Below are 15,000 nucleotides of genomic sequence, written 5' to 3' on the forward strand. Positions count from 1 at the left end.
GTAGGTCAGTGAGTGTGTGTAACAGAGATGTCTCAGTGTCTCAGTGTGGGTCAGTGAGTGTGTGTAACAGAGATGTGTCAGTGTCTCAGTGTGGGTCAGTGAGTGTGTGTAACAGAGATGTGTCAGTGTCTCAGTGTGGGTCAGTGAGTGTGTGTAACAGAGATGTGTCAGTGTCTCAGTGTGGGTCAGTGAGTGTGTGTAACAGAGATGTGTCAGTGTCTCAGTGTGGGTCAGTGAGTGTGTGTAACAGAGATGTGTCAGTGTCTCAGTGTAGGTCAGTGAGTGTGTGTAACAGAGATGTGTCAGTGTCTCAGTGTGGGTCAGTGAGTGTGTGTAACAGACGTGTCAGTGTCTCAGTGTGGGTCAGTGAGTGTGTGTAACAGAGATGTGTCAGTGTCTCAGTGTGGGTCAGTGAGTGTGTGTAACAGAGATGTGTCAGTGTCTCAGTGTGGGTCAGTGAGTGTGTGTAACAGAGATGTGTCAGTGTCTCAGTGTGGGTCAGTAAGTGTGTGTAACAGAGATGTGTCAGTGTCTCAGTGTGGGTCAGTGAGTGTGTGTAACAGAGATGTGTCAGTGTCTCAGTGTGGGTCAGTGAGTGTGTGTAACAGAGATGTGTCAGTGTCTCAGTGTGGGTCAGTGAGTGTGTGTAACAGAGATGTGTCAGTGTCTCAGTGTGGGTCAGTGAGTGTGTGTAACAGAGATGTGTCAGTGTCTCAGTGTAGGTCAGTGAGTGTGTGTAACAGAGATGTGTCAGTGTCTCAGTGTGGGTCAGTGAGTGTGTGTAACAGACGTGTCAGTGTCTCAGTGTGGGTCAGTGAGTGTGTGTAACAGAGATGTGTCAGTGTCTCAGTGTGGGTCAGTGAGTGTGTGTAACAGAGATGTGTCAGTGTCTCAGTGTGGGTCAGTGAGTGTGTGTAACAGAGATGTGTCAGTGTCTCAGTGTGGGTCAGTGAGTGTGTGTAACAGAGATGTGTCAGTGTCTCAGTGTGGGTCAGTGAGTGTGTGTAACAGAGATGTGTCAGTGTCCCAGCATGTCGTGATGGTCTGTACTTGGTCTGTGCCTTGCCCCAGTCAGTAATGTTCTTCACATTATCCTGCAAAAAGGAGGATAGAAAGATAGAGAGATAAGTAAATGAGTTAATGAAAGACGAACTGCTGAAATAAAGAAGCAGAGAAAGACCATCCCTCTCTATCTGAGAGAGAGAGAGAGAGAGAGAGAGAGAGAGAGAGAGAGAGAGAGTAGTAGTAGTAGTAAGCACGCTTCAAAGGATTTAATGGAAAAGTGCAGATGTCCGCAGGGCAGGTGCAATCACTACCATGACCACTACTCACTCTTTCCTTCCTTCATTCTTTCTTTCCTTTTCTACCACACCCCCTTCTTTCTGTAATTTTTCTTACCCTTTCTGCTAACTCACTTTCTTTTATTTCTTTGTAATACCCCCACACTCACATCTCTCTATCTCGCTCTCTCCAGGAAGTGTCTGCTTCTGAGGTTTCATTTCACTCGTATCAGTTTTATCACCTCACTCTGTCCACACACACACACACACACACACACACACACACACACACACACACACACACACACACACACACACACACACACACAGCCTGAAGGTGAGTTTGAGTGTGAACGTAAACAACAGGTCACCACATTTAACACACAACAGCGGTTTAAAAACAAGCCCATTTGATTGATGAGTAGCATACAGCATTTGGCAGACAATCCAGAGCAAGTGGCCTTATCCAGAGCAACTTATATTATCTCATGTTTACACAACTGAACACTTGAGGGTTAAGGGCCTTGCTCAGGGGCCCGACAGTGGCAGCTTAGGAGACCTAGGATCAAACTCACGACCTTACGACTGGTAGCCCGACACCTTAAGCATTAGGCTACCACATGCCATTGAAGACCAATGAAGTCCAATAAAGAAGTTTTGAAAGTCAAAATAAAAAAAAATGCAATTAGTAAAAACTTTTTTTTTTAGAAAAACTTTAAACAAAAGTTAGCAGGAGGAAGGACTGAGGCTAAAGTAGCTAATCTCTATTCATTCTACTCTTCTCTGTGCTATTGTACTTTATGGTATTCTACTTTACACAACTCTACAATATTCTACTCTACACTACAGTATTATACTCTACACTACAGTATTATACTCTACACTACAGTACTCTACAGTATTATACTCTACACTACACTACTCTACAGTATTATACTCTACACTACAGTACTCTACAGTATTATACTCTACACTACAGTATTATACTCTACACCACAGTTCTCTACAGTATTATACTCTACACTACAGTACTCTACAGTATTATACTCTACACTACACTACTCTACAGTATTATACTCTACACCACAGTACTCTACAGTATTATACTCTACATCACAGTACTCTACAGTATTATACTCTACACTACAGTATTATACTCTACACTACAGTACTCTACAGTATTATACTCTACACTACACTACACTACAGTATTATACTCTACACTACAGTACTCTACAGTATTATACTCTACACTACACTACTCTACAGTATTATACTCTACACTACAGTACTCTACAGTATTATACTCTACACTACAGTATTATACTCTACACCACAGTACTCTACAGTATTATACTCTACACTACAGTACTCTACAGTATTATACTCTACACTACACTACTCTACAGTATTATACTCTACACTACAGTACTCTACAGTATTATACTCTACACCACAGTACTCTACAGTATTATACTCTACACTACACTACAGTACTCTACAGTATTATACTCTACACTACAGTACTCTACAGTATTATACTCTACACCACAGTACTCTACAGTATTATACTCTACACTACAGTACTCTACAGTATTATACTCTACATCACAGTACTCTACAGTATTATACTCTACACCACAGTACACTACAGTATTACACTCTACACTACAGTACTCTACACTATTATACTGTACACCACAGTACTCTACAGTATTATACTCCACACTACTCTACTCTACAGTATTATACTCTACACCACAGTTCTCTACAGTATTATACTCTACACTACAGTACTCTACAGTATTATACTCTACACTACACTACTCTACAGTATTATACTCTACACTACAGTACTCTACAGTATTATACTCTACACTACACTACTCTACAGTATTATACTCTACACTACAGTACTCTACAGTATTATACTCTACACTACAGTACTCTACAGTATTATACTCTACACTACAGTACTCTACAGTATTATACTCTACACTACACTACTCTACAGTATTATACTCTACACTACACTACTCTACAGTATTATACTCTACACTACACCACAGTTCTCTACAGTATTATACTCTACACTACAGTACTCTACAGTATTATACTCTACACTACACTACTCTACAGTATTATACTCTACACTACACCACAGTACTCTACAGTATTATACTCTACACTACAGTACTCTACAGTATTATACTCTACACTACAGTACTCTACAGTATTATACTCTACACCACAGTACTCTACAGTATTATACTCTACACTACACTACAGTACTCTACAGTATTATACTCTACACTACAGTACTCTACAGTATTATACTCTACACCACAGTACTCTACAGTATTATACTCTACACTACAGTACTCTACAGTATTATACTCTACATCACAGTACTCTACAGTATTATACTCTACACCACAGTACACTACAGTATTACACTCTACACTACAGTACTCTACACTATTATACTGTACACCACAGTACTATACTGTATTATACTATAAACTACTCTACTCTACAGTATTATACTCTACACCACAGTTCTCTACAGTATTATACTCTACACTACAGTACTCTACAGTATTATACTCTACACTACACTACTCTACAGTATTATACTCTACACTACAGTACTCTACAGTATTATACTCTACACTACACTACTCTACAGTATTATACTCTACACTACAGTACTCTACAGTATTATACTCTACACTACAGTACTCTACAGTATTATACTCTACACTACAGTACTCTACAGTATTATACTCTACACTACACTACTCTACAGTATTATACTCTACACTACACTACTCTACAGTATTATACTCTACACTACACCACAGTTCTCTACAGTATTATACTCTACACTACAGTACTCTACAGTATTATACTCTACACTACACTACTCTACAGTATTATACTCTACACTACACCACAGTACTCTACAGTATTATACTCTACACTACAGTACTCTACAGTATTATACTCTACACTACAGTACTCTACAGTATTATACTCTACACTACAGTACTCTACAGTATTATACTCTACACCACAGTTCTCTACAGTATTATACTCTACACTTCACTACAGTACTCTACAGTATTATACTCTACACCACAGTTCTCTACAGTATTATACTCTACACTACAGTACTCTACAGTATTATACTCTACACTACACTACAGTACTCTACAGTATTATACTCTACACTACAGTTCTCTACAGTATTATACTCTACACTACACTACACTACAGTATTATACTCTACACCACAGTTCTCTACAGTATTATACTCTACACCACAGTTCTCTACAGTATTATACTCTACACTACAGTACTCTACAGTATTATACTCTACACTACACTACTCTACAGTATTATACTCTACACCACAGTTCTCTACAGTATTATACTCTACACCACAGTTCTCTACAGTATTATACTCTACACCACAGTTCTCTACAGTATTATACTCTACACCACAGTTCTCTACAGTATTATACTCTACACTACAGTTCTCTACAGTATTATACTCTACACTACAGTACTCTATAGTATTATACTCTACACCACAGTTCTCTACAGTATTATACTCTACACTACACTACTCTACAGTATTATACTCTACACTACAGTACTCTACAGTATTATACTCTACACTACAGTATTATACTCTACTCTACAGTATTATACACTACACTACACTACACTACAGTATTATACTCTACACCACAGTTCTCTACAGTATTATACTCTACACTACAGTTCTCTACAGTATTATACTCTACACTACACTACTCTACAGTATTATACTCTACACCACAGTTCTCTACAGTATTATACTCTACACTACACCACAGTACTCTACAGTATTATACTCTACACTACACTACAGTACTCTACAGTATTATACTCTACACCACAGTTCTCTACAGTATTATACTCTACACTACAGTACTCTACAGTATTATACTCTACACTACAGTACTCTACAGTATTATACTCTACACTACACTACTCTACAGTATTATACTCTACACTACACTACTCTACAGTATTATACTCTACACTACAGTACTCTACAGTATTATACTCTACACTACAGTATTATACTCTACACCACAGTTCTCTACAGTATTATACTCTACACTACAGTACTCTACAGTATTATACTCTACATCACAGTACTCTACAGTATTATACTCTACACTACAGTACTCTACAGTATTATACTCTACACTACACTACTCTACAGTATTATACTCTACACTACAGTACTCTACAGTATTATACTCTACACCACAGTACTCTACAGTATTATACTCTACACTACAGTACTCTACAGTATTATACTCTACACCACAGTACTCTACAGTATTATACTCTACACTACAGTACTCTACAGTATTATACTCTACATCACAGTACTCTACAGTATTATACACTACACTACACTACTCTACAGTATTATACTCTACACTACACTACTCTACAGTATTATACTCTACACCACAGTACTCTACAGTATTATACTCTACACTACAGTACTCTACAGTATTATACTCTACACCACAGTACTCTACAGTATTATACTCTACACTACAGTACTCTACAGTATTATACTCTACATCACAGTACTCAACATGTATTATACTCTACACCACAGTACTCTACAGTATTATACTCTACACTACAGTACTCTACAGTATTATACTCTACACCACAGTACACTACAGTATTACACTCTACACTACAGTACTCTACACTATTATACTGTACACCACAGTACTCTACAGTATTATACTCCACACTACTCTACTCTACAGTATTATACTCTACACCACAGTTCTCTACAGTATTATACTCTACACTACAGTACTCTACAGTATTATACTCTACACTACACTACTCTACAGTATTATACTCTACACTACAGTACTCTACAGTATTATACTCTACACTACACTACTCTACAGTATTATACTCTACACTACAGTACTCTACAGTATTATACTCTACACTACAGTACTCTACAGTATTATACTCTACACTACAGTACTCTACAGTATTATACTCTACACTACACTACTCTACAGTATTATACTCTACACTACACCACAGTTCTCTACAGTATTATACTCTACATTACAGTACTCTACAGTATTATACTCTACACTACACTACTCTACAGTATTATACTCTACACTACACCACAGTACTCTACAGTATTATACTCTACACTACAGTACTCTACAGTATTATACTCTACACTACAGTACTCTACAGTATTATACTCTACACCACAGTTCTCTACAGTATTATACTCTACACTTCACTACAGTACTCTACAGTATTATACTCTACACCACAGTTCTCTACAGTATTATACTCTACACTACAGTACTCTACAGTACTATACTCTACACTACACTACAGTACTCTACAGTATTATACTCTACACTACAGTTCTCTACAGTATTATACTCTACACTACACTACACTACAGTATTATACTCTACACCACAGTTCTCTACAGTATTATACTCTACACCACAGTTCTCTACAGTATTATACTCTACACTACAGTACTCTACAGTATTATACTCTACACTACAGTACTCTACAGTATTATACTCTACACTACAGTACTCTACAGTATTATACTCTACACTACAGTACTCTACAGTATTATACTCTACACTACACTACAGTACTCTACAGTATTATACTGTACACCACAGTTCTCTACAGTATTATACTCTACACCACAGTTCTCTACAGTATTATACTCTACACCACAGTTCTCTACAGTATTATACTCTACACTACAGTTCTCTACAGTATTATACTCTACACTACAGTACTCTACAGTATTATACTCTACACCACAGTTCCCTACAGTATTATACTCTACACTACACTACTCTACAGTATTATACTCTACACTACAGTACTCTACAGTATTATACTCTACACTACAGTATTATACTCTACTCTACAGTATTATACACTACACTACACTACACTACAGTATTATACTCTACACCACAGTTCTCTACAGTATTATACTCTACACTACAGTACTCTACAGTATTATACTCTACACCACAGTTCTCTACAGTATTATACTCTACACTACAGTACTCTACAGTATTATACTCTACACTACAGTACTCTACAGTATTATACTCTACACTACAGTACTCCCCAGTATTATACTCTACACTACAGTACTCTACAGTATTATACTCTACACTACACTACAGTACTCTACAGTATTATACTCTACACTACAGTTCTCTACAGTATTATACTCTACACTACAGTACTCTACAGTATTATACTCTACACTACACTACAGTACTCTACAGTATTATACTCTACACTACAGTACTCTACAGTATTATACTCTACACTACAGTACTCTACAGTATTATACTCTACACCACAGTTCTCTACAGTATTATACTCTACACTACAGTACTCTACAGTATTATACTCTACACTACAGTACTCTACAGTATTATACACTACACTACAGTACTCTACAGTATTATACTCTACACTACACTACAGTACTCTACAGTATTATACTCTACATTACAGTATTATACTCTACACTACAGTACTCTACAGTTCTCTATAATATTCTACTCTAGTCTTCTCTTACTCTTTTACTCTAATACTCTATTATGCTCAACACGTCTCTCCTCTACACTATTCTACTCTTCTCTTTGCTACACTACTTTACAGTTTTCTATTCTACTTTATTCTACTCTACTCTTTTTTACACTACAGAACTATATACTACACTATTCAACTTCACAGAGTTGCAGAGTGTTTCTGAGAAGAATGCTTATCGTGTCTTTAAAACAAACACTGGATAATATATTCAATCCCTGACTTAAAGCTTTTCATGTTTAGTAATTTTTCAAAAAAACTACACTCTGTAAAATCCCATATCATTAAAAAATGGTAATGCTTTTGGAAGTGAGTTGGGATTTTATTAGATGTCCCTAAATAGATTAATAACATTTTACAACGAGTTTGTCATTTGTCATCTCACCAGAGCTGGCAGACACAATTTAGAGGAATTAATGAGCATTTAAGAGTGGCACATCCCACAGAGACGCTCACAACTCCAACACACACACACACACACACACACACACACACACACACACACACACACACACACACACACACACACACACACACACACACACACACACACAGAGAGAGAGAGAGAGAGAGAGAGAGGGAGAGAGAATGTAGGACAACAATTTTAAATGTTTGCCATCAGCATTATTTATATATACAGTACACACACACACACACACACACACACACACACACACACACACACACACACACACACACACACAAATATATATATATATATATATATTTATATAACATTTATATATATATTTATAACAATATATATATATTGTTTTTTTCTATAGGGTTCCACCTTTGTGTATCTGATCTTCTTCACCGCCTGCTGTGTGACGCACATAAACCTGATGGAGGTCCGATCTAGCTGAAGGTATGTCTTCTACTTATATTGCTCAGAATAATTATCAGATAATTACAACAGATTTCTGACGACAGGTAATATTTTAAAATAACACACTTACTATTGACACCCTGAGTGTGTTCATCTATTAGTGATAGATTTTAGATATAAATAGTAACTGAATTTTAAACTTGTTTTCTTTTTATTCTGTTTCTAAACTTCTGTAAAGCTGCTTTGAGGCAATGTAAATTGTTAAAAGTAATAACTAAAATAAACATCATTATACAGAGTAAATAACAACAATAACTAAAATAAATAACATTACACAGAGTAAATAACAATAATTAAAATAAATAACATTATACAGAGTAAATAACAACAATAACTAAAATAAACAACATTATACAGAGTAAATAACAACAATAACTAAAATAAATAACATTATACAGAGTAAATAACAATAACTAAAATAAATAACATTATACAGAGTAAATAACAATAACTAAAATAAATAACATTATACAGAGTAAATAACAATAACTAAAATAAATAACAATATACAGAGTAAATAACAACAATAACTAAAATAAACAACATTATACAGAGTAAATAACAACAATAACTAAAATAAATAACATTATACAGAGTAAATAACAATAACTAAAATAAATAACAATATACAGAGTAAATAACAATAACTAAAATAAATAACAATATACAGAGTAAATAACAACAATAACTAAAATAAATAACAATATACAGAGTAAAAAACAACAATAACTAAAATAAATAACAATATACAGAGTAAATAACACTAGTCAGAGTGAATATAGATTCTAGTCGGAATTAATAACAGATAACTGTATTCAGGCCAAATAACAATATTCAGAGTAATTTACGATGATAACCATCTTTTAAGCGCTGAATTATTCACCAGTGACTTTGTGAGCATTTTGTGTCCATGATCATTTCCTTGTTCTTTTCCTTCAGTCTGTATTAAAGCCCTTAACCTTTTACTAACTAACTTACTATCAGTACCTCCATTCCATTAACTACCACTTGTTAGCCTTGTCAATTAGATTTCAGTTCCCAGTGTGATAAATTAGAGTCCACAGCTTTTTACTCATTAATAAAATAAGCAAAAATTAAATATCTGTGAAATCTTTTTCTTGTACAAAAAAACTACAGGCATTTTGACCTTTTGTGGAATAAGAAGAGCAAAAATTGACATAATTTATAATCAGAGTACTGCAAATGGCCCAGTTTGTTAAAAGCATCAAGTACCTATAAAGTCATCTTACTCTGGGAGAGAGAGAAAACAATCAGTCGCTCTCTGGTGCAGAACAATTTTTTATGTCGCATTTGTCGAAAGGTTTCATCGTTCCGATCAATTTCTCAATCGATTTTTCTTCAATTAATTATGCAGCTTGTTTGCAACAGACTTGAACGGAATACAACACACACATTCTGTGTTCATGAGCACAGATTAACTGTCAAACTGCGGCTCCCGAACAATGTCTCAACAATTCCTACAGGACGAACCGTGAGTACACACACTCACACACACACACACACACACACACACACACACACACACACACACACACACACACACACACACACACTGCAGTATCATAAAGCGTAGAGATCAAGACAGAAGCAAGCAATGTGTCGTGTAGCTTTGTCTTTCGGAGACACCTGCCTGGGACACACACACACACTCACACACACACACACACACACACACACACACACACACACACACACACACACACACACACACACACACACACACACACACACGACCTATAATTGCATCCCGATGCAACAAAACATAGGCAACAAAAGGAAGTGCACTCGCTGAAGGCCCAATCTGTCTCTGGCTTTGTGTGTGTGCTCATTTATCCACATTAGTGTTGGATTAATTAGGTTAGAGACCGAGATGTTAATAAATGCACTCCGTGAGGGTGGCTACGATTGATCACCCACTTCCTGCAATACTGCTCACACACACACACACACACACACACACACACACACACACACACACACACACACACACACACATACCATACTCATCACACACAATCTTTAAACCCACCACATTTTACAGCTTCATAATCTCTCCATCTTCATAAGAACACAATTACAGTAAGAGCGCGTCTCCCTCCTCTCCTCGTCCTCCTCTCTGTTTGTGCGTTTCATCTTCCTGTTAGTGATGTACTCTCTGCTGTACATTCTCTTACACTCTTTCTTTTTCCTGGCCTTCGTGCAGCTTCAGTTTCTCTCTCTCACCCACACACACACATGTAATCAGTGGCTGTGTATCTTCCAGATGATATCAACTACATCGTTATCGACTACCTAAACCCACGAGGATGAATTGAAGCCGGCAAACTTCAGTCATCGCCGAAAAGGTGATCTGGTCACATGATCCGAGCGCATCTCTCTGGAAACTTCCACTCCAGTGACGGTATCGATGTGCCGAGCTAAATGATATTCCGCCGGAGCTAAACAAGATAAGAGGAAATTTGTAGATGAGGTGATAGCAGCTTATGGAGGTGAAAGGCACACACAGGAGCGTCGGACTCCTACCACTCAAAATGGCAAAAATAATGACTGCTTTATCAATCTGTACAGGATTTTTGTTTGTTATTGTTGCTTAGAAAACTGCTTGATATTTCATTTTATTTTATTTTTCTAAATTTGCAGTGTGACTTGAGGAGTTATATGTACTTTTATGTACTTCAATCGGTGAAATCATCTGAGTTGATATCATCTGAGCTTCTATGAGAGCTGTGACATAGAAGCAGAGTCCTGACTCGGTTTAGATGACTGAAAGTCGGAGTCCTGACTCACAGACAGAAAATCGTTCATTTGTTTATACTGAATGAAAATTTCCTAGAAGTCTGTTTCACTTCCGTTGGCACAAACTGGTGAACTGGTACAAAAAGGTTTAATAAAGTGCTACAGATCCTGTTATAAACTTCAAGCAGCCAGAACCAACCATGAGGACAAAGGCTTTTGTGTATGTATGTAGTGTGTGTGTGTGTGTGTGTGTGTGTGTGTGTGTGTGTGTGTGTGTGTGTGTGTGTGTACAAGATGGTACTGCAGGCCAAAGAGGAAGTGCCTCCACTGACTAGACTAAAGGTGAGTGATTCAGACAGGAAGCGGACCTCCACTGACGGCACATTTCCAATTAAATTATCCAATTAAGCCACTCAATCCAATCACAAAGCGGATCGACCGAATAAAACCCATTTCCTCTGCGCACTACATCCAACTTTTTTGATTATTTAAAGCTACAGTTAACAGGCACACTGTATTGATGCATTTGTTGTTAGCTGGGTGCGTTATACAGCTGTATACCGTATCACTCACGTATTCTCGATCCCGATTGGTCGATTCAGAAGGTTAATTTATTTTCTATATCAGCAGTTTTGACAGTAGTGCAGGTCACAAGGCAAATATGTCAGATTATGGGTTATTTATTTTCTAAAGGCGGCGAGGAACAAACCTGATAATGTCATCTTCATGTCTGGAAAAGACCGACATGTGATTATAAACCCTCCGTCACCGAGCTGATTAATATTCCTCCGATAAAACACGTCAGAAAAAGATGACTTGGATTTGAGATGATTGGTGAACCGAGAGAATGAGAGAGGAAAGGATAGACAGAGAGAGAGAGAGAGAGAGAGAGAGAGAGAGAGAGAGAGAGAGAGAGAGAGCAGTAGGATCCTCCACCACTCGCTAGACTCTTCCTTCTCTCTCCCACAGCGGCCATCTGTCCCTCTGAGTTGCCATGCCGAGCCAGCATGAATTAAAATCAGTCAATGAGACAAGCAGAGTGCATGCGAATACACACACACACACACACACACACACACACACACACACACACACACACACACACACACACACACATACACTACACTTGGTGTTCTGTTTTGTCTCCTGATTGAGGAAGATTAAGTCTAGTCCAGTCAGGTCACATAACCACAACCATATGACACTGGAACTGACAGCACTCATGTGACAAGACATAATCACACACACACACACACACACACACACACACACACACACACACACACACACACACACACACACACACACACACACACACACACACACACACACACACACACACACCATTATAAATGGTTTCACAGAGAAACTGTGTGTTGTAAGAGTGGAGTAAATCAATGACACTTAAAAGATTTAATTAAATCTCACAAACTGTGCTCTTTAATTGTCAGTGGCATAAAAACTGATGGTCACTGAGACATTAATCCCGACACAGCGAGTCTCTCTCTTCAGCACAGTGTGACTGAGTGGACAGCGAGTGCTAACTAAAGCGAATTTACTGAATTGTTCCACCATGTTGTTTGGACACACAGTAAGGCTACACCTTTCCTCCTGCGTAAATGTGATTGTGCGGCAAAAAAACCCCAAAACACACAAACGCTTGCTGGGAGAGCAGGGGTTACCATGGCGACAGGGTCATGACTCATGACCCATCAGGGCTTACGAAGACCCCGGGTCAGCGGGAATGTAAATAGGAGCTGCGATCATTCTGAAAAATGGATCCAGGACGTGTCAGAAAAATGGACAAAAATGCCAAAAGCGAGAAGACGCTGAGCTGTGTGTGTGTCTGTGTGTGTCTGTGTGTGTCTGTGTATGTGTGGTTGTGTCTGTGTGTGTCTGTGAGTGTGTATGTGTGTGTCTGTGTGTGTCTGTGTGTGTTAATGTGTGTCTATGTATGTGTGGTTGTGTCTGTGTGTGTGAGTGTGTATGTGTGCATGTGTGCATGTGTGTGTGATTTGTGAATGTGTGCGCGCGTGTGTTTGCATGTGTGTCCATATGTGTGCATGTGTGTGCATGTGTATATGTGTGTGTGTATATGTGTGCGTGTGTGCATGTGTGTATGTGTGTGTGTGAGTGTGTATACGTGTGCGTGTGTGCATGTGTGTGTGTGATTTGTGCACGTGTGTGTGCGTGCGTGCGTGTGTGGGTTCATATGTGTGCATATGTGTGTGTGTATGTGTGTGTCAGTGTGTATATGTGTGCGTGTGTGTGTGTGTGATTTTTGAATGTTTGTGTGTGTGTGTGCGTATGTGCGCATGTGTGTGTGTGTATATGTGTGCGTGTGTGTGCATGTGTTTGTATGTGTGTGTGTATGTGTGCGTGTGTGTGCATGTGTGTGTGCGTGTGTGTGTGCATGTGTGTGTGTGTGATTTGTGCATGTGTGTCTCTCTGGTCATTAATACATTCCAAGCTCATTTCACTCACATTCCCATGATACTGTGTGTGTTGAGGGCTGAATATAACATGAAGTGAAGCTCCTCAATTAACAAAACTGGCCCAATACTAGTAGCTCCAGTGTGTGTGTCACAAACTTCGCTAGTGTCTAACGTAAACATAACGCCCTTTGCCCTTGCAGCAATTTACTGACTAATTAAATAAGACGAATGACACAAAATAACACTAATCACACTTGTGATATTACTGAAGGCTTTGATTTGAGCTCATCCAAGGCTTTCTTCAGGAAGCAAGATGGAAAAAAACAATACGGGAAAATATGAAGATCAATCACGCTTAAGAAGGAAGCGATGAATGATACACACACGCATCGAATCGGTGTAATATATGATATTTATGCAGTTCTTCAGCTTTTTATATGCACGTGTGTGTGTGTGTGTGTGTGTGTGTGTGTGTGTGTGTGTGTGTGTGTGTGTGTGTGTGTGTGTGTGTGTGTGTGTGTGTGTGTGTGTGCGCCTCTCTAGCATACTGAAAGTGTATTTTCTCTCCCATTGTAAGCACATTTGTCTGTAATTACATTTACATGTGCAAGAGTGAGAGAGAGAGAGAAAGGAAGAGAAAGACAAAGAGTGAGAGAAAGAGACAAGGGGCTGTTTCTAATTTTGTTGTCAAACAGTAGTGTGTAGCACAGAGAGAGAGTGAGTGAGGGAGAGAGAGAGAGAGAGAGAGAGAGAGAGAGAGAGAGAGAGGAAACCTGTGCTTGGTCGGCTATAATAACTGTGAAAAATCTCATTAATTCAGTCGGCTCAGCCGCTAAGTCCTTGTATTGTCGCTTCTCCCAGGGCTCCTTTCATGGCCTAACTAGCGTCATCTCCATGGCAACGGAGAAGAAATGCTTTGCATGTCCCCTCAAAT

The 15,000-nt window shown here is 38.2% G+C and overlaps 1 long non-coding RNA gene across 1 annotated transcript; it reads left to right on the plus strand.

Annotated features, from left to right (window-relative positions):
• The first annotated feature begins 8,770 nt into the window (after positions 1-8,770).
• LOC113658988 lies at positions 8,771-11,740 on the plus strand. Its single transcript, XR_003444529.2, has 3 exons — positions 8,771-8,853; positions 10,250-10,366; positions 11,159-11,740. It is a non-coding gene; the product is annotated as an uncharacterized LOC113658988 (long non-coding RNA).
• The last annotated feature ends 3,260 nt before the right edge of the window (positions 11,741-15,000 follow it).

Source organism: Tachysurus fulvidraco, chromosome 7 (assembly GCF_022655615.1).
Source record: "Tachysurus fulvidraco isolate hzauxx_2018 chromosome 7, HZAU_PFXX_2.0, whole genome shotgun sequence".
Classification (NCBI taxonomy): Eukaryota; Metazoa; Chordata; class Actinopteri; order Siluriformes; family Bagridae; genus Tachysurus; species Tachysurus fulvidraco.